Below are 24,534 nucleotides of genomic sequence, written 5' to 3'. Positions count from 1 at the left end.
CAGAGAGTAGGAATAAACGGGTAATTTTCGGGTTGGCAGGCTGTAACTAGTGGGGTACCGCAAGGCTCAGTGCTTGGGCCTCAGCTATTCACAATCTACATCAATGATTTGTAGGAACTGCCATAAGTATGAGTGGGAATGACACAAAAAATACCCAAACACGTGAAATAAATTTCAAATAAATACTACATATATAAAATTAATCAAAATGGCATTTAATTAAATATTTTAAACAAAAATGTAATTTTGGGGGGAAAAAATGTATCTGTTTTAACGGGGCTAAAAATAAACTGACCTTATTGGACAGGGTTTTAATGTATAAATGAGCGATAAAATGTTATTTTTCTATTTATTAACTCTTATGCTGGTAAACCAGGCGTTAGAATTCCAGGGCCTTTCAGCGGGTGGAGGCTGGGCCAATAGCGCCCTCTCCTGGGGAGGTGGTGGATCTGTCAAGAGAATTCGAGACAGATCGCAAGTGCCGGGTTTTAGTGTATGCGCTACACCTGCCTAAACCCGGCACTTGTGCGGCCCCCATAGGCACGTGCGCACCTCGTACGCACCCGTAGGGGGGGGTCGCAAAATACAGCCCAATATATCCAAGTTTGTTGATGATACAAAGCTGGGTGGGGCTGTAAGTTGTGAGGAGGATGCAAAGAGGCTTCAAGGGGATATAGACAGGCTAAGTGAGTGGGCAAGAACAAGGCAAATGGAATATAAGGTGGAGAAACGTGAAGTTATCCACTTTGGTCGGAAAAATAGAAAAGCAGAGTATTTTTTAAATGGTGAGAGATTGGGAAATGTTGGTGTTCAGAGGGACCTGGGTGTCCATGTACACGAATCACTGAAAGTTAACATGCAGGAAAAGCAAGCAATTAGGAAAGCAAATGGTATGTTGGCCTTTATTACAAGATTTGAGTATAAGAGTAAAGACATCTTACTGGGGCCCTGGTGAGACCACACCTGGAGTATTGTGCACAGTTAAAGTCTCCTTACCTAAGGAAGGATATACTTGCCATAGAGGGAGTGCAACAAAGGTTCACCAGACTGATTCCTGGGATGGGGGGATGGTCCTATGAGAAGAGATTGAGTAAACTAGGCCTATATTTTCTTGAGTTTAGAATAATGAGAAGTGATCTCTTTGAAACATACAAAATTCTTACAGGGCTTGACAGGGTGGATGCTGGGAGAATGTTTCCCTTGGCTGGGGAGTCTAGAACCAGGGGTCACAGTCTCAGAATAAGGCGTCAGCCATTCAGGACTGAGATGATGAGGAATTTCTTCACACAGGGTGGTGAATCTTTGGAATTCTCACCCCAGAGGGCTGTGGAGGCTCAGTCATTGAGCATATTCAAGACAGAGATCGATATATTTTTGAATATTAAGGGATATGGGGATAGTGCAGGAAAGTGGAGATGAGGATGATCAGCCCTGATCTCATTGAATGGGGAGCAGGCTCAAGGCCCGAATGGCCCACTCCTGCTCCAGGTCCTTTGTTCTAATGATGTCACCGGCTGGGCGCCGCGCATGCTCAGGAGGCAGAACTCAGGCCGACAATCCGGCCGCTGCTGCGCCTGCGCACTGGGTTCCTGTCACCAGGGCAACCGCGCAGGGGCTCCTGGGTCAGGCGAACGGGCGGCCGTTGAGGCCGAGTCACCGACAGAAAGTGAGTTTGCTGCACCGAGTGAGCTGGCGGTTGGGCGGGGCGATGGTACAGGGAGCGGAGAGAGAGAGAGAGAGAGAGAATAAAGTAAAATGCAAACCCGAGAGTCGGGCAGGAGCTCCCCGGACACGAAATGGAGCGGATTTAGCCGTGCAGATCACCCGGGGTGGCGAGGGGGCGGAGTGAACTGCAGCACGTGACCCCTACACGGCCTAACTGACAGGAGCTCGGACCAATAGGAAGAGCAGGGCGGGGCTGGAGGACCGAGCCGGCGGCGGGTCCACCAAGCAATGGCGGCGCAACAAGGGGGCGGGACCTGGTGAGCAGCTCAGGTGTGCTGGGGCCGATTGTGACGCGCTGTTCCCAGGTGAGAGCAGCTCAGTCAGCACAGAGCTGGGGCTGGAATCTGGGAGAGGGGCCGCAGTCAGCACAGACCTGGGGCTGGAATCTGGGAGAGGGGCCACAGTCAGCACAGAGCTGGGGCTGGAATCTGGGAGAGGGGCCACAGTCAGCACAGAGCTGGGGCTGGAACCTGGGAGAGGGGCCACAGTCAGCACAGAGCTGGGGCTGGAATCTGGGAGAGGGGCCACAGTCAGCAGAGCTGGGGCTGGAATCTGGGAGAGGGGCCGCAGTCAGCACAGAGCTGGGGCTGGAATCTGGGAGAGGGCCACAGTCAACACAGAGCTGGGGCTGGAATCTGGGAGAGTGGTCACAGTCAGCACAGAGCTGGGGCTGGAATCTGGGCGAGGGGCCGCAGTCAGCACAGAGCTGGGGCTGGAGTCTGGGAGAGGGGCCGCAGTCAGCACAGAGCTGGGGCTGGAACCTGGGAGAGGGGCCGCAGTCAGCACAGAGCTGGGGCTGGAATCTGGGAGAGGGGCCGCAGTCAGCACAGAGCTGGGGCTGGAATCTGGGAGAGGGGCCACAGTCAGCACAGAGCTGGGGCTGGAATCTGGGAGAGGGGCCACAGTCAGCACAGAGCTGGGGCTGGAATCTGGGAGAGGGGCCACAGTCAGCGGGCCTGGCAAAGGGCCAGTCATTGATTGAATGGTGGGGATAAGGGGGCACTAACCTAACGTCACATCTATATATCTGTAGCTTAAGTAGATAGAATTTTAAGCGAAATGATGGGACCGATTGCTGCAATTCCTGTGCCATGTGGGAACTCCAGGACGCGTCACATGTCCCTGATAACTGCGAGGGCATGAAGTGCCTCCAGTGGCTGGAACTCGAGCTTGGGGTTTCTGAGCTTGAGGAGCGGCTGGAGTCACTGCAGGGCAGGCGGGAGGCTGAGAATTTCCTGGAGTGCACGTTTCAGGAGGTGGTCACCCCGCAGCTACGGAGAGTTCATGGGAATTGTAACTGGGTGGCCGTCCGGCAGGGTAGGAAGAGGCAGGCAGTGCAGGAATCCTCCGGCAGCGTGGCACTCTCAAACCGGTTTTCAGTGAGGGTGACAACACCTCGGGGGAGTGCAGTCTGGAGCGCATCCACTGCACTGTGGGGCAAATGACTGCACAGGGGGGGCACAGCAAAGTGTAGAAATGCAGTGGTCACAGGGGATTCAATAGTCAGGGGGTTAGACAGGCATTTCTGCAACCCCGGATGTGAGTCCCGCCCAGTGTGTTGCCTCCCGGGTGCCAGGGTAAAGGACATCACTGAGAGGGTGCAGAACATTTTGAGGCGGGGGAGGGGGGAGTTGAATAGTTAGGAGTCATGGTCCATATGGGAACCAATGACACAGGAAAGAAAAGGGTTGCGGTCCTGCAGTCAATGTTTCAGGAACTCAGGAGGAAATTAAAGAGCAGGACCTCAAAGGTAGCAATCTCTGGATTACTCCCAGTGCCATGTGCTAGTGAGTATAGGAATAGTCGGATAAGACAGGTTAACATGTGGCTGGAGAAATGATGCAGGAAGGGGGACTTTAGATTCTTGGGGCATTGGGACCAGTTCTGGGGCAGGAGGGACCTGTCCAAGGTGGATGGGTTGACCCTCAACAGAGCTGGGACCAACGCCCTCACGGGAAGGTTAACTGGTGCTGTGGTGGAGGGTTTAAACTAATTTGGCAGGGGGTGGGCTCCAGGATGAAATATTAGAGAGGAGAAACAAGGTGCACAGAGGACATGGAGAGGCAAATAGCACTAGATTAAAGAATAGTTCAGAAATGGGAGGGATCCGACAGGGGGGCAAATGCGAAGCAGGCTGTGATGGGTTTGGAGTGCATGTGCGTAAATGCAGAGTGTGGGAAATAAGGTTGGTGAGCCACAGGCACAAGTCACCACATGGGACGCTGATATAGTGGGAAGAACAGAGACCTGGCTCAAAGAAAGGGAGGATTAATATTTCTAGCTACAAGGTATTCAGGAAAGAGAAGGAAGGAAAAATTAAATGAGGAGGTGGCAATACTGATCCATGAAATTATTATAGCACTGGAGAGGGATGATGTAGTTGAGAGAGTGAAAGACAGAATCTATTTGGTTTGAATTAAGGAACAATAGAGGAGCTATTACACTACAGGGTGTAAACTATAGGCCACCAAATAATGGGAAGGAGATAGAGGAGCAAATTTTCAGGCAAATTACAGAAAGATACAGGAACTACAGAGTAGTGATAATGGAGGACTTCAACTATCCTAATATAGTCTGGGATAGCAACAGTCTAAAGGGCAAAGAGGGGTAGGAATTCCTGAACTGCGAACAAGAGAACTTTCTTGAACACTGTTTCCAGCCCAACGAGGAAGGAAGCAGAGCTGGATCTAGTTCTGGGGAATGAAGTGGGGCAAGTGGAGCATGTTTCAGTAGGGGAGCATTTGGGGAACAGTGATCAGAACATCGTCAGGTTAAAAATAGTCATGGAAAAGGACAAGTGTAAAAATATTTAACTGGCGGAGGGCTAACTTCAGTGAGTTGAAAAGGGATCTGGTCCAGGTGGATTGGAATCAAAAGTTGGTAGGCAAAACAGTAATTGAACAATGGGAGGGCTTCAGAGAGGAGATGGTTTGTGTACAGAGTAGACACATTGCCAGGAGGGGAAAAGGAGGTATCCAAAGCTAGAGCTCCCTGGATGGCTAAAGATATCGAGGTTAAAATAAGACAGAAAAAGGAGGCTTATGACAATTCTAAGGTTAATAAGATAGTCGAAAACCAAGCTGAATATAGAAAGTACAGAGGAGACATAAAAAGGGAATAAGAGGGGCAAAGAGAGAGCATGAGAATAGATTAGCGGCGAACATAAAAGGGAACCCAAAAGTCTTCTATAAACACATAAATAGTAAAAGGGTAGTCAAAGGAAGGCTGGGGCCGATTCGGGACCAAAAACATCACCTTGTGGAGGCAGAGGGCAAAGGCTGAGGTACTGAATGAGTCCTTTACTTCAGTCTTCACTGGAGAAGAGGATGCTGCCAATGTAGCAGTAAAGGAGGAGGCAGTAGCAATACTGCATCGTATGAAAATAGATAAAGAGGATGTACAAGGTTGGCAGTCCTCAAAGTAGTGAAGTCACCTGGTCCGGATGGGATGCATCCTAGGTTACTGGGGGAGGTAAGGGTGGAAATTGAGGAGGCTGTGGCCACAATCTTCCAATCCTCCTTGGATAAAGGGGTGGGACCAGAGGACTGGAGGATTGCAAATGTTACAGCCCTGTTTATAAAAAGGGGAGAGGGATAAACCCGGCAACTACAGGCCAGTCAGCCTAACGTCGGTGGTGGGGAAATTTTTAGAGACAATAATCCGGGACAAAATTAATTGGCACTTGGAAAAGTCTGGGCTAATAACTGAACATCGGCATGGATTTATTAAAGGCAAATTGTGTTTGACTAACTTGATCGAGTTCTTTGAACTAACAGGGTTGATGAGGGCAGTACGGTTGATGTTCTGTGTATGGACTTTCAAACTTGACAAAATACCACATAATGGACTTGTTAGCAAAATTAAAGCCATGTGATTAAAGGGACAGTGGCAGCATGGATACAAAAGTGGGTAAGGGACAGAGAGCAGAGAGTGGTGGTGAACGGTTGTTTCTCAGACTGGAGGGAAGTGTACAGTGGTGTTGCCCAGGGGTCGTTAGGACCACTGCTCTTTTTGATATATATTAATGGGCTGGACCAGGGCATAATTTCATCATTTGCAGATGACACGAAACTCGGAAATGTAGTAAACAATGAGGAGGGTAGCAACAGACTTCAGGTGGAAATAGACAGACTGGTGAAATGGGCAAATGGAATTTAATGCAGAGAATGTGAAGTGATATATTTTGGTAGGAAGAATGAGGCGAGGCAATATCAATGGAATAGTACAATTTTAAAGGGGTTACAGGAACAGAGAGACCGGTGTTTGTACACAAATCCTTGAAGGAGCAGGAGAGCATTGGAATACTGAAGTCCCGAGGTCACAAAGACATGGTTGTGCATTTCAGCAGCAGATCAGCTGAGACCTCCTCCTTCCACCTCTAACATCGCCCGTCTCCGCCCCGCCTCAGCTCATCTGCTGCTGAAACCCTCTTCTATCTCTTTGTTACCTCGAGACTCGACTATTCCAGCGCTTTCCTGACCGGCCTCCCAACTTCCACCCTCCATGAACCTCAACTCATCCAAAACACTTCTGTCTGTGTCTTAACTCCTGTTCACCCTCACACCCGGCGCTTCTCCCTGTGTCTTAACTCCTGTTCACCCTCACACCCTGCGCTTCTGCCTGTGTCTTAACTCCTGTTCACCCTCACACCCTGCGCTTCTGTCTGTGTCTTAACTCCTGTTCACCCTCACACCCTGCGCTTCTGTCTGTGTCTTAACTCCTGTTCACCCTCACACCCTGCGCTGCTGTCTGTGTCTTAACTCCTGTTCACCCTCACACCCTGTGCTTCTGTCTGTGTCTTAACTCCTGTTCACTCTCACACCCTGCGCTTCTCCCTGTGTCTTAACTCCTGTTCACTCTCACACCCTGCGCTTTTATCTGTGTCTTAACTCCTGTTCACCCTCACACCCTGCGCTTCTCACTGTGTCTTAACTCCTGTTCACCCTCACACCCTGCGCTTCTGTCTGTGTCTTAACTCCTGTTCACCCGCACACCCTGCGCTTCTGCCTGTGTCTTAACTCCTGTTCACCCTCACACCCTGCGCTTCTGTCTGTGTCTTAACTCCTGTTCACCCTCACACCCTGCGCTTCTGTCTGTGTCTTAACTCCTGTTCACCCTCACACCCTGCGCTTCTGTCTGTGTCTTAACTCCTGTTCACTCTCACACCCTGTGCTTCTCCCAGTGTCTTTACTCCTGTTCACCCTCACACCCTGCGCTTCTCCCTGTGTCTTAACTCCTGTTCACTCTCACACCCTGCGCTTCTGTCTGTGTCTTAACTCCTGTTCACCCTCACACCCTGCGCTTCTCCCTGTGTCTTAACTCCTGCTCACCCTCACACCCTGCGCTTCTGTCTGTGTCTTTACTGCTGTTCACCCTCACACCCTGCGCTTCTGTCTGTCTTAACTCCTGTTCACCCTCACACCCTGCGCTTCTGTCTGTGTCTTCACTCCTGTTCACCCTCACACCCTGCGCTTCTCCCTGTGTCTTAACTCCTGTTCACCCTCACACCCTGCGCTTCTGCCTGTGTCTTAACTCCTGTTCACCCTCACACCCTGCGCTTCTGTCTGTGTCTTAACTCCTGTTCACCCTCACACCCTGCGCTTCTGTCTGTGTCTTAACTCCTGTTCACCCTCACACCCTGCGCTTCTGTCTGTGTCTTAACTCCTGTTCACCCTCACACCCTGTGCTTCTGTCTGTGTCTTAACTCCTGTTCACCCTCACACCATGCGCTTCTGTCTGTGTCTTAACTCCTGTTCACCCTCACACCCTGCGCTGCTCCCTGTGTCTTAACTCCTGTTCACCCTCACACCCTGCGCTTCTGTCTGTGTCTTCACTCCTGTTCACCCTCACACCCTGCGCTTCTGTCTGTGTCTTAACTCCTGTTCACCCTCACACCCTGCGCTGCTGTCTGTATCTTAACTCCTGTTCACCCTCACACCCTGCACTTCTGTCTGTGTCTTAACTCCTGTTCACCCACACACCCTGCGCTTCTGTCTGTGTCTTAACTCCTGTTCACCCTCACACCCTGCGCTTCTGTCTGTGTCTTAACTCCTGTTCACTCTCACACCCTGCGCTTCTGTCTGTGTCTTAACTCCTGTTCACCCTCACACCCTGCGCTTCTGTCTGTCTTAACTCCTGTTCACTCTCACACCCTGCGCTTATGTCTGTGTCTTAACTCCTGTTCACCCTCACACCCTGCGCTTCTGTCTGTGTCTTAACTCCTGTTCACCCTCACACCCTGCGCTTCTGTCTGTGTCTTAACTCCTGTTCACCCTCACACCCTGCGCTTCTGTCTGTGTCTTAACTCCTGTTCACTCTCACACCCTGTGCTTCTCCCAGTGTCTTTACTCCTGTTCACCCTCACACCCTGCGCTTCTCCCTGTGTCTTAACTCCTGTTCACTCTCACACCCTGCGCTTCTGTCTGTGTCTTAACTCCTGTTCACCCTCACACCCTGCGCTTCTCCCTGTGTCTTAACTCCTGCTCACCCTCACACCCTGCTCTTCTGTCTGTCTTCACTCCTGTTCACCCTCACACCCTGCGCTTCTGTCTGTGTCTTAACTCCTGTTCACCCTCGCACCCTGCGCTTCTGTCTGTCTCTTAACTCCTGTTCACCCTCACACCCTGCGCTTCTGTCTGTGTCTTAACTCCTGTTCACCCTCACACCCTGCGCTTCTGCCTGTGTCTTAACTCCTGTTCACCCTCACACTCTGCGCTTCTGTCTGTCTTAACTCCTGTTCACTCTCACACCCTGCGCTTCTGTCTCTGTCTTAACTCCTGTTCACTCTCACACCCTGCGCTTCTGTCTCTGTCTTAACTCCTGTTCACTCTCACACCCTGCGCTTCTGTCTGTGTCTTAACTCCTGTTCACCCGCCACACCCTGCGCTTCTGTCGGTGTCTTAACTCCTGTTCACCCTCACACCCTGCGCTTCTGTCTGTGTCTTAACTCCTGTTCACTCTCACACCCTGTGCTTCTGTCTGTGTCTTAACTCCTGTTCACTCTCACACCCTGTGCTTCTCCCAGTGTCTTTACTCCTGTTCACCCTCACACCCTGCGCTTCTCCCTGTGTCTTAACTCCTGTTCACTCTCACACCCTGCGCTTCTGTCTGTGTCTTAACTCCTGTTCACCCTCACACCCTGCGCTTCTCCCTGTGTCTTAACTCCTGTTCACCCTCACAACCTGCGCTTCTGTCTGTGTCTTAACTCCTGTTCACCCTCACACCCTGCGCTTCTGTCTGTGTCTTAACTTCTGTTCACTCTCACACCCTGCGCTTCTGTCTGTGTCTTAACTCTTGTTCAACCTCACACCCTGCGCCTCTGTCTGTGTCTTAACTCCTGTTCACCCTCACACCCTGCGCTTCTGTCTCTCTTAACTCCTGTTCACCCTCACACCCTGCGCTTCTCTCTGTGTCTTCACTCCTGTTCACCCTCGCACCCTGCGCTTCTGTCTGTGTCTTAACTCCTGTTCACCCTCACACCCTGCGCTTCTGTCTGTGTCTTAACTCCTGTTCACCCTCACACCCTGCGCTTCTGTCTGTCTTAACTCCTGTTCACTCTCACACCCTGCGCTTCTGTCTGCGTCTTCACACCTGTTCACCCTCACACACTGCGCTTCTGTCTGTGTCTTAACTCCTGTTCACCCTCACGCCCTGCGCTTCTGTCTGTGTCTTAACTCCTGTTCACTCTCACACCCTGCGCTTCTGTCTGTGTCTTAACTCCTGTTCACCCTCACACCCTGCGCTTCTGTCTGTGTCTTAACTCCTGTTCACCCTCACACCCTGCGCTTCTGTCTGTGTCTTAACTCCTGTTCACCCTCACACCCTGCACTTCTGTCTGTGTCTTAACTCCTGTTCACCCACACACCCTGCGCTTCTGTCTGTGTCTTAACTCCTGTTCACCCTCACACCCTGCGCTTCTGTCTGTGTCTTAACTCCTGTTCACTCTCACACCCTGCGCTTCTGTCTGTGTCTTAACTCCTGTTCACCCTCACACCCTGCGCTTCTGTCTGTGTCTTAACTCCTGTTCACTCTCACACCCTGCGCTTATGTCTGTGTCTTAACTCCTGTTCACCCTCACACCCTGCGCTTCTGTCTGTGTCTTAACTCCTGTTCACTCTCACACCCTGTGCTTCTCCCAGTGTCTTTACTCCTGTTCACCCTCACACCCTGCACTTCTCCCTGTGTCTTAACTCCTGTTCACTCTCACACCCTGCGCTTCTGTCTGTGTCTTAACTCCTGTTCACCCTCACACCCTGCGCTTCTCCCTGTGTCTTAACTCCTGCTCACCCTCACACCCTGCGCTTCTGTCTGTCTTCACTCCTGTTCACCCTCACACCCTGCGCTTCTGTCTGTGTCTTAACTCCTGTTCACCCTCGCACCCTGCGCTTCTGTCTGTCTCTTAACTCCTGTTCACCCTCACACCCTGCGCTTCTGTCTGTGTCTTAACTCCTGTTCACCCTCACACCCTGCGCTTCTGCCTGTGTCTTAACTCCTGTTCACCCTCACACTCTGCGCTTCTGTCTGTCTTAACTCCTGTTCACTCTCACACCCTGCGCTTCTGTCTCTGTCTTAACTCCTGTTCACTCTCACACCCTGCGCTTCTGTCTCTGTCTTAACTCCTGTTCACTCTCACACCCTGCGCTTCTGTCTGTGTCTTAACTCCTGTTCACCCTCACACCCTGCGCTTCTGTCTGTGTCTTAACTCCTGTTCACTCTCACACCCTGCGCTTCTGTCTGTGTCTTAACTCCTGTTCACCCGCCACACCCTGCGCTTCTGTCGGTGTCTTAACTCCTGTTCACCCTCACACCCTGCGCTTCTGTCTGTGTCTTAACTCCTGTTCACTCTCACACCCTGTGCTTCTGTCTGTGTCTTAACTCCTGTTCACTCTCACACCCTGTGCTTCTCCCAGTGTCTTTACTCCTGTTCACCCTCACACCCTGCGCTTCTCCCTGTGTCTTAACTCCTGTTCACTCTCACACCCTGCGCTTCTGTCTGTGTCTTAACTCCTGTTCACCCTCACACCCTGCGCTTCTCCCTGTGTCTTAACTCCTGTTCACCCTCACAACCTGCGCTTCTGTCTGTGTCTTAACTCCTGTTCACCCTCACACCCTGCGCTTCTGTCTGTGTCTTAACTTCTGTTCACTCTCACACCCTGCGCTTCTGTCTGTGTCTTAACTCTTGTTCAACCTCACACCCTGCGCCTCTGTCTGTGTCTTAACTCCTGTTCACCCTCACACCCTGCGCTTCTGTCTCTCTTAACTCCTGTTCACCCTCACACCCTGCGCTTCTGTCTGTGTCTTCACTCCTGTTCACCCTCGCACCCTGCGCTTCTGTCTGTGTCTTAACTCCTGTTCACCCTCACACCCTGCGCTTCTGTCTGTGTCTTAACTCCTGTTCACCCTCACACCCTGCGCTTCTGTCTGTCTTAACTCCTGTTCACTCTCACACCCTGCGCTTCTGTCTGCGTCTTCACTCCTGTTCACCCTCACACCCTGCGCTTCTGTCTGTGTCTTAACTCCTGTTCACCCTCACACCCTGCGCTTCTGCCTGTGTCTTAACTCCTGTTCACCCTCACACCCTGCGCTTCTGTCTGTGTCTTAACTCCTGTTCACTCTCACACCCTGCGCTTCTGTCTGTGTCTTAACTCTTGTTCACCCTCACACCCTGCGCTTCTGTCTGTGTCTTAACTCCTGTTCACTCTCACACCCTGCGCTTCTGTCTGTGTCTTAACTCCTGTTCACCCTCACACCCTGCGCTTCTGTCTGTGTCTTAACTCCTGTTCACCCTCACACCCTGCGCTTCTGCCTGTGTCTGAACTCAGGTTAATTTAATTACAAAAGGTTAATATTGGTTTTGAATTTAACAACAACATCCTGTCTCCTGTGGCTGTGCTGTTTACGGGATAGAATTATAGAGAGTGAACAGATTACGTCTGAGAGTTTGGTTTAATTCTCATTAATAATAAATTGATCAACAAAATCTCGCCTCCATTTGCTCATTAAATTTCAGTGACGCAGACGTTCTGAATGATTTGTTCTCTGCCAGTTTTACACTGATCATTCTGGAACTGATTTTCAATAATAGCAGAATATATTTAATAATGAATTTACGGGCTTTGTGTGAATTACTGGCGTAAAATATAAAAAGATTGTCTATGTTATTAAATAGCGGAGGCTCTGTTACTGACTGCAATCTGGCTGGTTGTCTTTGAATTCATAAAATATTTTTTATAGTTAAGATTGTGGACAATGTTTAAACTCGAGAGCCCTGCTTTAGTCAACACACGGTGTTACAGTTCATCGGTAGTTAGTGAGATGTGACCATGACCAGACTTTGAACTATTTAAAATATCATGTGAGATCCACTCTGAGAAAAGATGGCGATTATAGAGTTCAGAAACATGCATAGTTTACAAGTGTGTAGATAGAGAGCGGGAATGTATTAGAAGTTCGTGAGCATTTTAAATTATTCAAATGTAATTTGATTTAAGTAAAAATAATATATTTGTCTGAATGTAATATGATTCTTAATATTTTAATATTGATAAATGCGATGTTAATTTAATTGAAGCCCTAATAGTTCACAGGTTACCAGGTAGAAACAGCATTACAATTAATTTTACCTAATTTTATTATAACATCAGCTAACATCAATATTAACCTAGGGTATATTATCAGTGCGAATTTATTAAATATAGATGACCTCCCAGAATTGCGTTGTATACTGGACAGGATTACAGTTACTACAACATCTCAAGCATTGGAGAGAATTTTAAATTATGTCTAAAATTAATTTAGAAACAATACATGTCTTACTCAGCTGTGCTCAGCTCGAGAAGTTGTCGCCGCAGATTTTAATGAATTAACTTTGTATTTTGCCTCGACGATTTTACAGGTTATATTTACTTACAAAATTATACTAAACCAGTGGGTATTCGGTTTTCAGTGTAAATGTCTCCTGGTTTGTTAAATTCTTGCTCTGTCACGGAGTCACTGTTATATGCAGCAAATTACCCTGGAATGTGAATAATTTCAGTAAACTTGTTATCAGGTTATCTAAACATAACTCGGTGTATAAGATTGCAGACAGTTGGCGGGGGCGGGGGAGAAAAATGGTTGGAAGTCGAAGAGACGTTTTCAAGTTAATATTAGTTTAATTTCAAAAAACGTGCAGACATGAGGTGCTAGTTTGAGCAGGTCTATCTGCTCTGAGCACGATTGTTGCACCGTTTGTGTCTGTTCTGTTTCTGTGTGAGAATCAGGAGTCCTCCTGACTGGTTGTAAATCTGCTGGTTTGTTCTTTTGTGTTTCATGGAGTACAACTCGACTCAGTTATTTCAGAAGCTTGTATCTGTGAGAAATGCGATAGTTTGACTTTAAGTTTGAGGAGGCGTCTCAGAACTGGGAGCAGTAACCCAGTTTGTAACATTCAGAATGAGCCTTTCAGAAACATTTCTGGCAGACTGTAGAAGTGGTTTTAATCAGTTTCTAACCCGTGCCGTACCTTCCCTGGGAGTGTTTGATGGGCAAGTGTAGAGGGAGCTTTATTCTGTATCTAACCCGTGCTGTACCTGCCCTGGGAGTGTTTGATGGGACAGTGTAGTGGGAGCTCTACTCTGTATCTAACCCGTGCTGTACCTGCCCTGGTAGTTTTTTATGGGGCAGTGAGCACGGAGAATTTAACCAGTGCTGTACTTTACCCGAGTGTTTGACAGTGCCGTGTAGACTTGGCTTTGCTCAGAATCAATCCCTTGCTATACCTGGCCACACAGCATGGTAGGTCATTGCAGAGGGAGCTTTACCCTATGCTTTCTGTACAGTAACAGAGCTGAGAGTGTTTTGTCGTGTATGGTAGCAAAATACTGCGGATGCTGGAAATCCGAAATAACATCAGAAAATGTTGGAAAAAATCAACAGGCCAGAAAAGTCCATCTCTGACGCTTCCCTTCCCTTCCTCGATTTCTCCGTCTCCGACTCTGGAGATAAGTTATTGGCCAACATTCACTACAAGCCAACTGACTGCCAGACATACCTGGACTACACTTCCTCCCACCCGGTTTCCTGTAAGGACTCTATTCCATTCTCCCAGTTTCACCGACTCCGCCACATCTGCTCCAATGATGCCACCTTCTACACCAGTGCTTCTGACATGTCTTCCTTTTTCCTCAACGGACGATTCCCCTCTACTGTGGTTCACACGGCCCTCGACCGTGTCCATTCTACCTCCCGCACTTCTGCCCTCATCCCTGCTCCTCCCTCCCGGAACCATGATAGGGTTCCCTTTATCCTCACCTTTCACACCACCAGCCTCCGCATTCAATGGATCATCCTCCGCCATTTCTGCCACCTCCAACGTGATCCCACCATCAAATGCACCTTCCCCTCCCCTCCCCTCCCAGCAATCTGTAGGGACCACTCCCTCCGAGACACCCTAGTCCACTCCTCTATCACCCCCAACAGCCCTTCCCCCTTCGCCCGGCACCTTCCCATGCAAGCGAAGGAGATGCAACACCTGCCCTTATACCTCGCCCTTCCCACTATCCAGGGCCCCAAACACCCCTTCCAGGTGAAACAGTGATTTACTTGTACTTCTTGCAATTTAGCATACTGTATTCGCTGCTCAGGAAGTGGACTCCTCTACATTGGGGAGACCAAACGCAGATTGGGTGACTGCTTTGCGGAACACCTCTGTAAGGGTGACACTGAGCTTCCGGTCGCCTGTAATTTTAATTCACCACCCCATTCCCACTCAGACCTCACCGTACTCGGGCTCTTGCATTGTTCCACGGAAGCTCACTGTAAACTCGAGGAACAGCACCTCATCTTCCGATTAGGCACTGTACAGCCTTCCGGACTCAATATTGAGTTCAAAAATTTCAGATCATAACCTCGGCCCCTATTACATTTTTACATATATTTGTTATCCACACCTTTGTTTTGTGTCCTTCCCCCTTTTTTCTCTCTCCCACATGGCAGCTGTCTCCCATTCTGCCAGCTCATTTCACACCTAATCTACAGCCGTCTTTTGTCTCTTTACTAGCCCTATCACCATCTCGTCTCGTTTTGAATACCTCTTAATGTCTCTTCACTTCTCTTTTGTTCTTTCATCCCCATTTCCCAGCCCCCAAACTGGCCTTTTATTCTGTTTCATGTCCTGTGATTTTTCAGTCCTGACTCTATTTTTTCTCTCTCCACCGATGTTGCCTGGCCTGCTGAGATTTTCCAGCATTTTCTGGTCTTTTGTCGTGTGTTGTTCAAGGATTCATAACCTGCATCCAACTAATAAAGTGTGAGTTCTCAAGCCGGATATATATAAGAATAAAACTTTCCATTGCTCCGATGAAACAACCACACATTAATTGATTTAAACCTTATTACAGAAAGCACTGTCCAATTTTTAATGAATTGCTAAACATTATACATTTTGAATATCAAATAATGATTGAATGAGATTGGCCTGATCCTGAGCTCAATGTCAGAACAAACAGTTTCAGGAAGTGACTGTAACGCTCCAGAAAGCAGCGCCTGTCCTGATCTGAAGGGAAATAACAACAGAAAATGCTGGAAAAACTCAGCAGGTCAGGCAACATCCGTGGAGAGAAATTTGAGTTGACGTTTCGGGTTTGACCCTTCAAAACTGGAGAGAAAAGGAACTAGATCGAAGGCAGAGCTGCGATCGGACAAAAGAATAAAAGAACCAAAAGAAGTAAAAGAGATTAGAAGCTAGACCCTGGACCCCTCCCCCTGGCCTCTTACCCTCTCTAGATCTTTTCATCGCTAACTGCCGACGTGACATTGGCCGTCTCCATTTCTCTGCTCCCCTCACTCACTCCAACCTACCTCCCTCTGAACTTGCAGCACTCCATTCTCTTAGATCCAACCCTGACATTGTCATTAAACCCGCTGACAAGGGTGGTGCTGTTGTTGTTTGGCGTACTGACCTCTACCTAGCGGAAGCTGAACACCAACTCTCCGACACCTCCTCCTACCTCCACCTGGACCATGACCCCACTACCGAACATCAAACCACCGTTTCCAAGACTGTCACTGACCTCATCTCCTCTGGAGATCTTCCCCCCGCTGCCACCAACCTCATAGTTCCCCAACCCCACACAGCCCGCTTCTACCTCCTTCCCAAGATCCACAAACAGGACTGCCCTGGTAGACCCATCGTTTCAGCCTGTTCTTGCCCTACGGAACTTATCTCTTCCTATCTTGACACTATCTTTTCTCCCCTTGTCCAGTCTCCTCCCACCTACATCCGCGACTCTTCGGACGCCCTCCGCCACTTTAACAGTTTCCAGTTTCCTGGCCCCAACCGCTTCCTTTTCACCATGGACGTACAATCCCTCTACACCTCCATCCCCCACCCGGATGGCCTGAGGGCACTCCGCTTCTTCCTTGAACAGAGGCCCGACCAGTCCCCATCCACCACGACCCTCCTCCGCCTGGCTGAACTTGTTCTCACATTGAACAACTTCTCCTTTAACTCCACTCATTTCCTCCAAATCAAAGGTGTTGCCATGGGTACCCGCATGGGTCCTAGCTATGCCTGCCTTTTCATGGGCTATGTGGAACAATCTTTGTTCCAGTCCTACTCGGGTCCCCTCCCTCACCTCTTTTTCCGATACATTGATGACTGTATCGGTGCCGTTTCCTGCTCTCGCCCCGAACTTGACAATTTCATTCACTTTGCCTCCAATTTCCACCCTTCCCTCACCTTCACATGGTCCATCTCTGACTCTTCCCTTCCCTTCCTCGACTTCTCCGTCTCCATCTCTGGGGATAGGTTATCGACCAATATTTACTACAAGCCCACTGACTCCCACAGCTACCTGGACTACACTTCCTCCCACCCCGCTTCCTGTAAGGACTCTATTCCATTCTCCCAGTTTCTCCGCCTCCGCCGTATCTGCTCCGACGATGCCACCTTCCACACCAGTGCTTCAGACATGTCTTCCTTTTTCCGCAACCGAGGATTCCCCTCTACCGTGGTTGACACTGCCCTCGACCGTGTCAGTTCTATCTCCCGCACCTCTGCCCTCACCCCTGCCACTCCCTCCCGGAACCACGATAGGGTTCCCCTTGTCCTCACCTTTCACCCCACCAGCCTCCACATTCAACGGATCATCCTCCGGCATTTCCGCTACCTCCAAAGTGATCCCACCACCAAACGTATCTTCCCCTCCCCTCCCCTTTCAGCATTCCGCAGGGACTGCTCTCTCCGAGACACCCTAGTCCACTCCTCTATCACCCCAAACAGCCCTTCCCCTTCGCCTGGCACCTTCCCGTGCAAGCGGAGGAGATGTAACACCTGCCCCGATACCTCCCCCCTCCCCACTGTCCAGGGCCCCAAACACCCCTTCCAGGTGAAACAGCGATTTACTTGTACTTCTCGCAATCTAGTATACTGTATTCGCTGCTCACGATGCGGTCTCCTCTACATTGGGGAGACCAAACGCAGATTGGGTGACCGCTTTGCGGAACACCTCCGTTCAGTCCGTAAGGGTGACCCCGAGCTTCCGGTCGCCTGTCATTTCAATTCACCGCTCCATTCCCACTCGGACCTCACCGTCCTTGGCCTCTTGTACTGTTCCACGGAAGCTCAACGTAAACTCGAGGAACAGCACCTCATCTTCCGATTAGGCACTCTGCAGCCTTCCGGTCTCAATATCGAGTTCAACAATTTCAGATCATAACCTCAGCCCCTATTTCATTTTTACTTATATTTTTCCACTCCTTTCCTCCCCCCCCCCTTTCCTTTTGTTTCTCTCTCACACCTGGCAGCTATCTTTTGCCCTGCCAGTACACTTTACAGCTAATCCCAGCCTATTACCATCTCGTCTAGCTTCTAATCTCTTTTACTTCTTTTGGTTCTTTTATTCTTTTGTCCGATCGCAGCCCTGCCTTCGATCTAGTTCCTTTTCTCTCCAGTTTTGAAGAAGGGTCAAACCCGAAACGTCAACTCAAATTTCTCTCCACAGATGTTGCCTGACCTGCTGAGTTTTTCCAGCATTTTCTGTTGTTATTTCGGATTTCCAACATCTGCAGTATTTTGCTATCGTACTGATCTGAAGGGAGACTGGAAGTTATTTTGACAATTTAAATGGAGAATGTCGACAGTCCCGCTCCAAATAACCATCATGGGAACCTTGTGTTTGAAAGCATTATTTTGTTGAATTGTTTTTAAAAAGGCAACAGACAGGGACAAACTCGGGTGAGGTGCAGCTATTGGACTGGGTCACAGCACAAGGCTCACAGTCACTGAGCCACACCTCTGTGAAACATTTAAAGAGAAACAGTCAGCCTGTGATGAGTCGTCATTCACAACAAGCTTTAAGACTCTGTTACGGTAACCGATTGAATCATTTGAGTCCAATTCCTCAGTTCCTTTATTTCAAATATCCTCTTTCATTATAACCCACGATAAAATAGATCCGATAGAGATGTCCAACATTATGAAGAGTTTCCTTCCATTATATCGGGAAGAACTAATTCCGCTGAGCCGTGTGGAATCACAGAATCTCAGCGCACAGAAGGGGCCATTCGGCCCGTTCTTGCCTGTGCTGGCTCTGAAAGAGCTTTCCAATCACGTCCCAGCTTTTCCTTCGGAACCCTGCAATGAGTCCTCTTCAAATACATCTCCAGTTGCTTTGTGCATTCCAGAACTTAACATCCCTCTGTTTGAAAAACAATTATCCTAATTTCCCCTCTAGATCTTTTGGCACTTATTTTAAATCTGTGACCTTTGGTTACCGACGCACTCTCCAGAGGAAACCGTTTCTACCTATCTGCTCTAATAAAACCTCTCACAATTTTGAACACCTCCATTAGGCGTCCCCTTAATTTTCTATGCTCTACGGAAAAATCCCAGTTTTTCCAATCTCGCCACATAACTGACGTCTCTCATCCCTGGTATCATCCTGGTCAACCTCATCTGTACTGTCTCCAAGGCCTTGTCATCCTTCCTAAATTGTGGTGGTCAGAATTTTATACACTACTCCATCTGATGCCGAACAAGGGATTTGTAAAGTTTTAGCATGACTTCCTTCTATTCTGTGAGAAGTCACACAACACCAGGTTATAGCCCAACAGCTTTATTTGAAATCACAAGCTTTCGGAGCGCTGCTCCTTCGTCAGGTGAAGTGGAGAAATGCATAAAGACACAGTTTACATAGTCAGAGAATAATGTCAGATGGTTACAGGTAATCTTTCCAACTGCCATTTATCACACCTCGGCAGAGAGATAATCACAGCAATCAAAGGTGTGAATGGTGTCCAAACAGGTCAGTCAGGAAAACATTACATCAAAGAACAATGAGGTGGGGTCACAAGGGGTCAAATATTGCAGATGCTGGGGTCTGTATGAAAAACAAAAAAACAGACAAAAAACATTTTTTTTGCTGGAAATCACAGCAGGTCCGGCCGCATCTGTGTAGAGAGAACAAGCCAATGTCGACTCGAGTCTGGATGACCCTGCATCAGGTGGGGTTACATGTAGCGTGACATGAACCCAAGATCTCGGTTGAGGCCATCCTCATGGGTGCGGAACTTGGCTATCAGTTTCTGGTCGACGATTTTGCGTTGTCGTGTGTCTCAAAGGCCGCCTTGGAGAATGCTTACCCAAAGATCGGAGGCTGAATGTCCTTGACTGCTGAAGTGTTCCCCGACTGGGAGGGAACACTCCTGCCTGGTGATTGTTGCACGGTGTCCGTTTTTTTGTTTTTCATACAGACCCCAGCATCTGCAATATATGACCCCTTGTGACCCCACCTCATTGTTCTTTGATGTAATGTTTTCCTGACTGACCTGTTGGGACACCATTCACACCTTTGATTGCTGTGACTATCTCTCTGCCGAGGTGTGATAAATGGCAGTTGGAAAGATTACCTGTAACCATCTGACATTATTCTCTGACTATATAAGCTGTGTCTTTATGCATTTCTGCACTCCACCTGATGAAGGAGCAGCGCTCCGAAAGCTTGTGATTTCAAATAAAGCTGTTGGACTATAACCTGGTGTTGTGTGACTTCTTACATTTGTCCACCCCAGTCCAACTCCGGCATCTCCACACCATGGCTTCTTTTCTTTATTCAATGCACCTTTTATAATGGCAAGTATCCCAACACACCTCCATAACCGCCTGATCAACTTGCCCTGCCACCTTCAAAGATTTGTAACTATGCACCCCAGGTCCCTCTGCTCTTGCACCACCCTCTGGATTTTACTGTCTCTCCCTGTTATCCCTCCAAAAGTGAATCACTTCACATTTATCTGCATTAAATTGCATCAGCCACTTGTCTGCCCATTTCACCAGTTTGTCTATGTTCTCCTGAAGCTGCTATCCTGCTCACTAGTTACTACGTTGCCAGGTTTTGCATCATCTGCGAATTGGAAACTATACTCCTTATAAACAATTCCAAATAATTTATATATAAGAAAGGAGAAGCAATGGTCCTAATACCGAACCAAGGGGCCCCAATGCATACTTTTGTCCAGTCAGAAAAACATCCGTTCATCACTACTCCCTGCATCCTCTCCCTCAGCCAGTTACATACTCTAGTTACCTCCATCTTTTTAATCCCATGTGATACAACTTTCCGAATAAGTCTTTCATGAGATACTTTATCAAATTCTATTTGAAAGTCTATGGGTACAACATCTACTGCAACACCATAGAGACTTAGAAGATAGGAGCAGGAGTAGGCCATTCGGCCCCCTCGAGCCTGTTCCACCATTTAATGCTTTCTCCCCATATGCCTTGATCCCTTTAGCCTTAAAAATATATATCTAACTCCTTCTTGAATATATTTAATGAATTGGCCTCAACTGCCTTGTGCGGTAGAGAATTCCACAGGTTCACCACTCTCTGGGCGAAAAAATTCCTCCTCATCTCCGTCCTAAATGGCTTACCACTTATCCTTAGACTGTGATCCCTGGTTCTGGATTCCCCAGCATTGGGAACATCCTTCCTGCATCTAGTCTGTCTAGACCTGTTAGAATGTTATAAGTTTCAATGAGATCCCCTCTCATTCTTCTAAACTCTAGCGATTATAAGCCTAATCGACCCAATCTCTCCTCATATGTCATTCCTGCCATCCCAGGTATCAGTCTGGTGAATATTCGCTGCATTCTCTCCATGGCAAGAACATCCTTCCTCAGATAAGGCAACCACAACTGCACACAATACTCAAGGTGTGGTCACACCAAGGCCCTGTACAACTGCAGCAAGACATCTTTGCTCCTTTACTCGAATCCTCTCGCTATGAAGGCCAACATACCATTTGCCTTCTTAGCTGCCGACTGCACCTGCATGCTTACCTTCAGCGACTGCTGCACAAGGACACCCAGGGCTCGTTGCACTTCCCCTTTTCCCAATTATTGCCATTCAGATAATAATCTGTCTTCCTGTTTTTGCCACCGAAGTGGATAACCTCGCATTTATCCACATTATACTGCATTTGCCATGCATCTGCCCAATCACCCAACCTGTCCAAATCATACTGGAGTTCCTCTGTATCCTCGTCACAGCATGCACGCCCACCCAGCTTTGTGTCGTCTGCAACATTCGAGATATTACCTCTAGTTCCCCCGTCTAGAGCATTTATATATATTGTGAATAGCTAGGGTCCTAGCACCGATCCCTGCGGTACCCCACTAGTCACTGCCTGCCAGACGGGAAGAAAACGTTTATTCCAACTCTTTGCTTCCTGTCTGCCAACCAGTTCTCTATCCAAGACAGTACCTTACCCCCAGTCGCATGTGCTTTAAATTTGCACGCTAATCTCTTATGCAGGACCTTATCAAAAGCCTTCTGAAAGTCCAAATACACCACATCCACTGGTGTGAAAAGAGAATATTTAATAATATAATGTCTTGGAGTAATAAAGGATCTGAATATATTTCCTCCTCTACATCCCCGCAGATTTTTCAGACCACATCTTGATTGAAGAGTGGCACGGTGGCATAGTGGTTAGCACTGTTGCCTCACAGCGCCAGGGACCCGGGTTCAAATCCGGCCTCGGGTGACTGTGTGGAGTTTGCACATTCTCCCCGTGTTTGCGTGGGTTTTCTCCGGGTGCTCCGGTTTCCTCCCACAGTCCAAAGATGTGCGGGTTAGGTTGATTGGCCATGATAAAAAAAAATTAAAAAAATTGGCCCTTAGTGTTAGGGGGGATTAAATAAGTGGGGTTACAGGGATAGGGCTTGGGTGGGATGGCTGTCGGTGTAGGGACCGGGTGCTAGGGTTTGGATGATCAGCCATGATCTCGTTGAATGGCGGAGCAGGCTCGAAGGGCCGAATGGCCTACTCCTGCTCCTATCTTCTATGTTTCTATGTTTCTATGTATGAGGAAGAGAGCGGCAACATCGGGACAACCGCTTCCACATTCGTCACCCTGTTCTTCCTGAGCATTTCCTACAGCGCTGACGTCACTCTAGTGAAGGTGAGGAGATTCAATCTACTCACACTTCGATCTGACTGAAGCGGTTTGACAAATCTCTAAAAGTTTCATTGATAAAAACCCTGAGATAAAGGCCCCAAACCACTAAATCTCTGCTTCATTGTTTTATCCCTCTTTTACAGATCAAGTTAACGGTTGAATTTCAGACGCCGTGGATTTTCCTCATTTGTTTATTAACATCTCTGTGTCATGAAAATAAAATATATCCTCTTTGTGATTCTCAGAGTCAAATGCCTTCAGTTAATAGATCCGTATCTGTAGCTGAGAAAATCATAACCGGGATTTCTGTCTCTCTCTTTGAAATGTGTGACATCATCGTGGTTATACTGTAATTGTATCTTAGAGTTGCTTCAATAGTTCATGTGTAAATAATAACTTTTCTCATTCCTAATGCACAATTGTTCCCTTCCCTTTATATAGAGCCCCTGTTTTCTCTCTCTGGTGTCTGCTACAGTTGTACAGATTGCTGACAGCTCAGACCGCCTGTGTTCTGGTCTCAATGTGACGCTCTGTTGTTATATTCACTTTGTGTTAACATTTTAAGAACTTCTTTGTAAATTGTTCTCAGTAAAATTGTTAATAAATCTGGAATGACAAATGGATTAACTTGGCTAACTTGGACTTTGCTGAATTCCTTTCTCCAAGGCTCCTCCACACCGCTCCATTTTCCCTATCACACTTTGTTTTATTTCCCTGACAATTATTTTTCACCCGCCCTGTCTGGGTTGTGTTTGAACCCAAGTCCATTCGGGTGAGGATGCCACTGCGCCACCCAGTGTTCCTTCAGAGTAACGACACATTTACCTCTGCCTTTTTATGTCAAGGCCCAGAGGCGGAATGTGAGCACAGCGACTGGGCGGACCTCGCAGTACCCTCTAATATTATGGTCTGTAACAGTCACATGCCAGGTTCTATTAAAGAGCAGGGCTCTGCTCCATCACGGACAAATAGAGTACAGCACATGACAGAGTAAATCTCCCTCTACACTGGCCCATCAAACACTCCCAGAGCAGGTACAGCACGGATTAGATACAGAGTAAAGGCCGCTCTACACTGTCCCATTATACACTCCCAGGGCAGGTAGAGCACGGGTTAGAAACAGAGTAAATCTCCCTCTACACTGGCCCGTCAAACACTCCCAGGGCAGGTACAGCACGGATTAGATACAGAGTAAAATTCCATCTACACTGTCCCATCAAACACTCCCAGGGCAGGTACAGCACGGTTTAGATACATTGGAAAGCTCCCTCTACACTGTCCCATCAAACACTCTCAGTGCAGGTACAGCACGGGTTAGATACAGAGTAAAATTCCATCTACACTGTCCCATCAAACACTCTCAGGGCAGGTACAGCACGGGTTAGATACAAAGTAAATCTCCCTCTACACTGTCCCATCAAACACTCCCAGGGCAGGTACAGCACGGATTAGATACAGAGTAAAATTCCATCTACACTGTCCCATCAAACACTCTCAGGGCAGGTAGAGCACGGGTTAGATACAGAGTAAAATTCCATCTACACTGTCCCATCAAACACTCTCAGGGCAGGTACAGCACGGATTAGATACAGAGTAAAATTCCATCTACACTGTCCCATCAAACACTCTCAGGGCAGGTACAGCACGGATTAGATACAGAGTAAAATTCCATCTACACTGTCCCATCAAACACTCTCAGGGCAGGTAGAGCACGGGTTAGAAACAGAGTATATCTCCCTCTACACTATCCCATCAAGCACTCCATGTCAGCTATAGCACGGTTTAGATAAAATGGAAAGCTCCCTCTACACTGTCCCATCAAACATTGCGAGGGCAGGTACAGCAGGGTTAACATACAGAGTAAAGCTTCCTCTACACAGTCCTAACAAACTCTCCCAGGGCCGGTACAGCATGGGTTAGGTACAGAATAAAGCTCCCTCTATACTGTCTCATCAAACACGCCCAGGGCAGGTACACACTTGTTAGATACGGCGCAGACACGATGGGCCGAAGGGCCTCTTCCTGTGCTGTATAACTCTATGACTCTATGAGAGTAAAGCCCCCTCTACACTTTTCTATCAAACACTCCCAGGGCAGGTCACACTTGTTGGTATCTGACACAGTCACACTGGGGAGTACAAACCCTGGAAATGATTCTAAGCGTCTGTGGCCCATCCGATACATAGGCTCTCTCTCCAACTTTTCTTCTATACACACATAAACTCTCTTCACTTTTTCTTTTATACACACGGATTAACTCTCTCTCCAGCTGTTGTGTTAGAGACACAGATTCTCTCTCCAACTTTTCCGTTGTAAAAACAGTCGCTCCAAATTTTCTGTTGCACACACTCTCTTTCTCTCCAGCTGT

General features: G+C 48.3%; 1 long non-coding RNA gene and 1 pseudogene across 1 annotated transcript; one reads left to right on the top strand and one right to left on the bottom strand.

Moving 5' to 3' along the window:
• Positions 1 to 24,534, bottom strand: part of LOC147118434 (uncharacterized) — a 292,846-nt pseudogene that overhangs the window by 265,491 nt on the left and 2,821 nt on the right.
• Positions 1,939 to 22,789, top strand: LOC147118435 (uncharacterized). The gene is made up of 2 exons (XR_015077818.1): positions 1,939 to 2,030; positions 22,310 to 22,789. It is a non-coding gene; the product is annotated as an uncharacterized LOC147118435 (long non-coding RNA).

The sequence above is a fragment of the Somniosus microcephalus genome, chromosome 4, assembly GCF_052327205.1.
Source record: "Somniosus microcephalus isolate GS21.2 chromosome 4, FLI_Smic_1.0, whole genome shotgun sequence".
Classification (NCBI taxonomy): domain Eukaryota; kingdom Metazoa; phylum Chordata; class Chondrichthyes; order Squaliformes; family Somniosidae; genus Somniosus; species Somniosus microcephalus.
The sequence above is the reverse complement of the archived record's forward strand: the minus strand, read 5'-3'. Positions and strand labels throughout refer to the sequence as shown.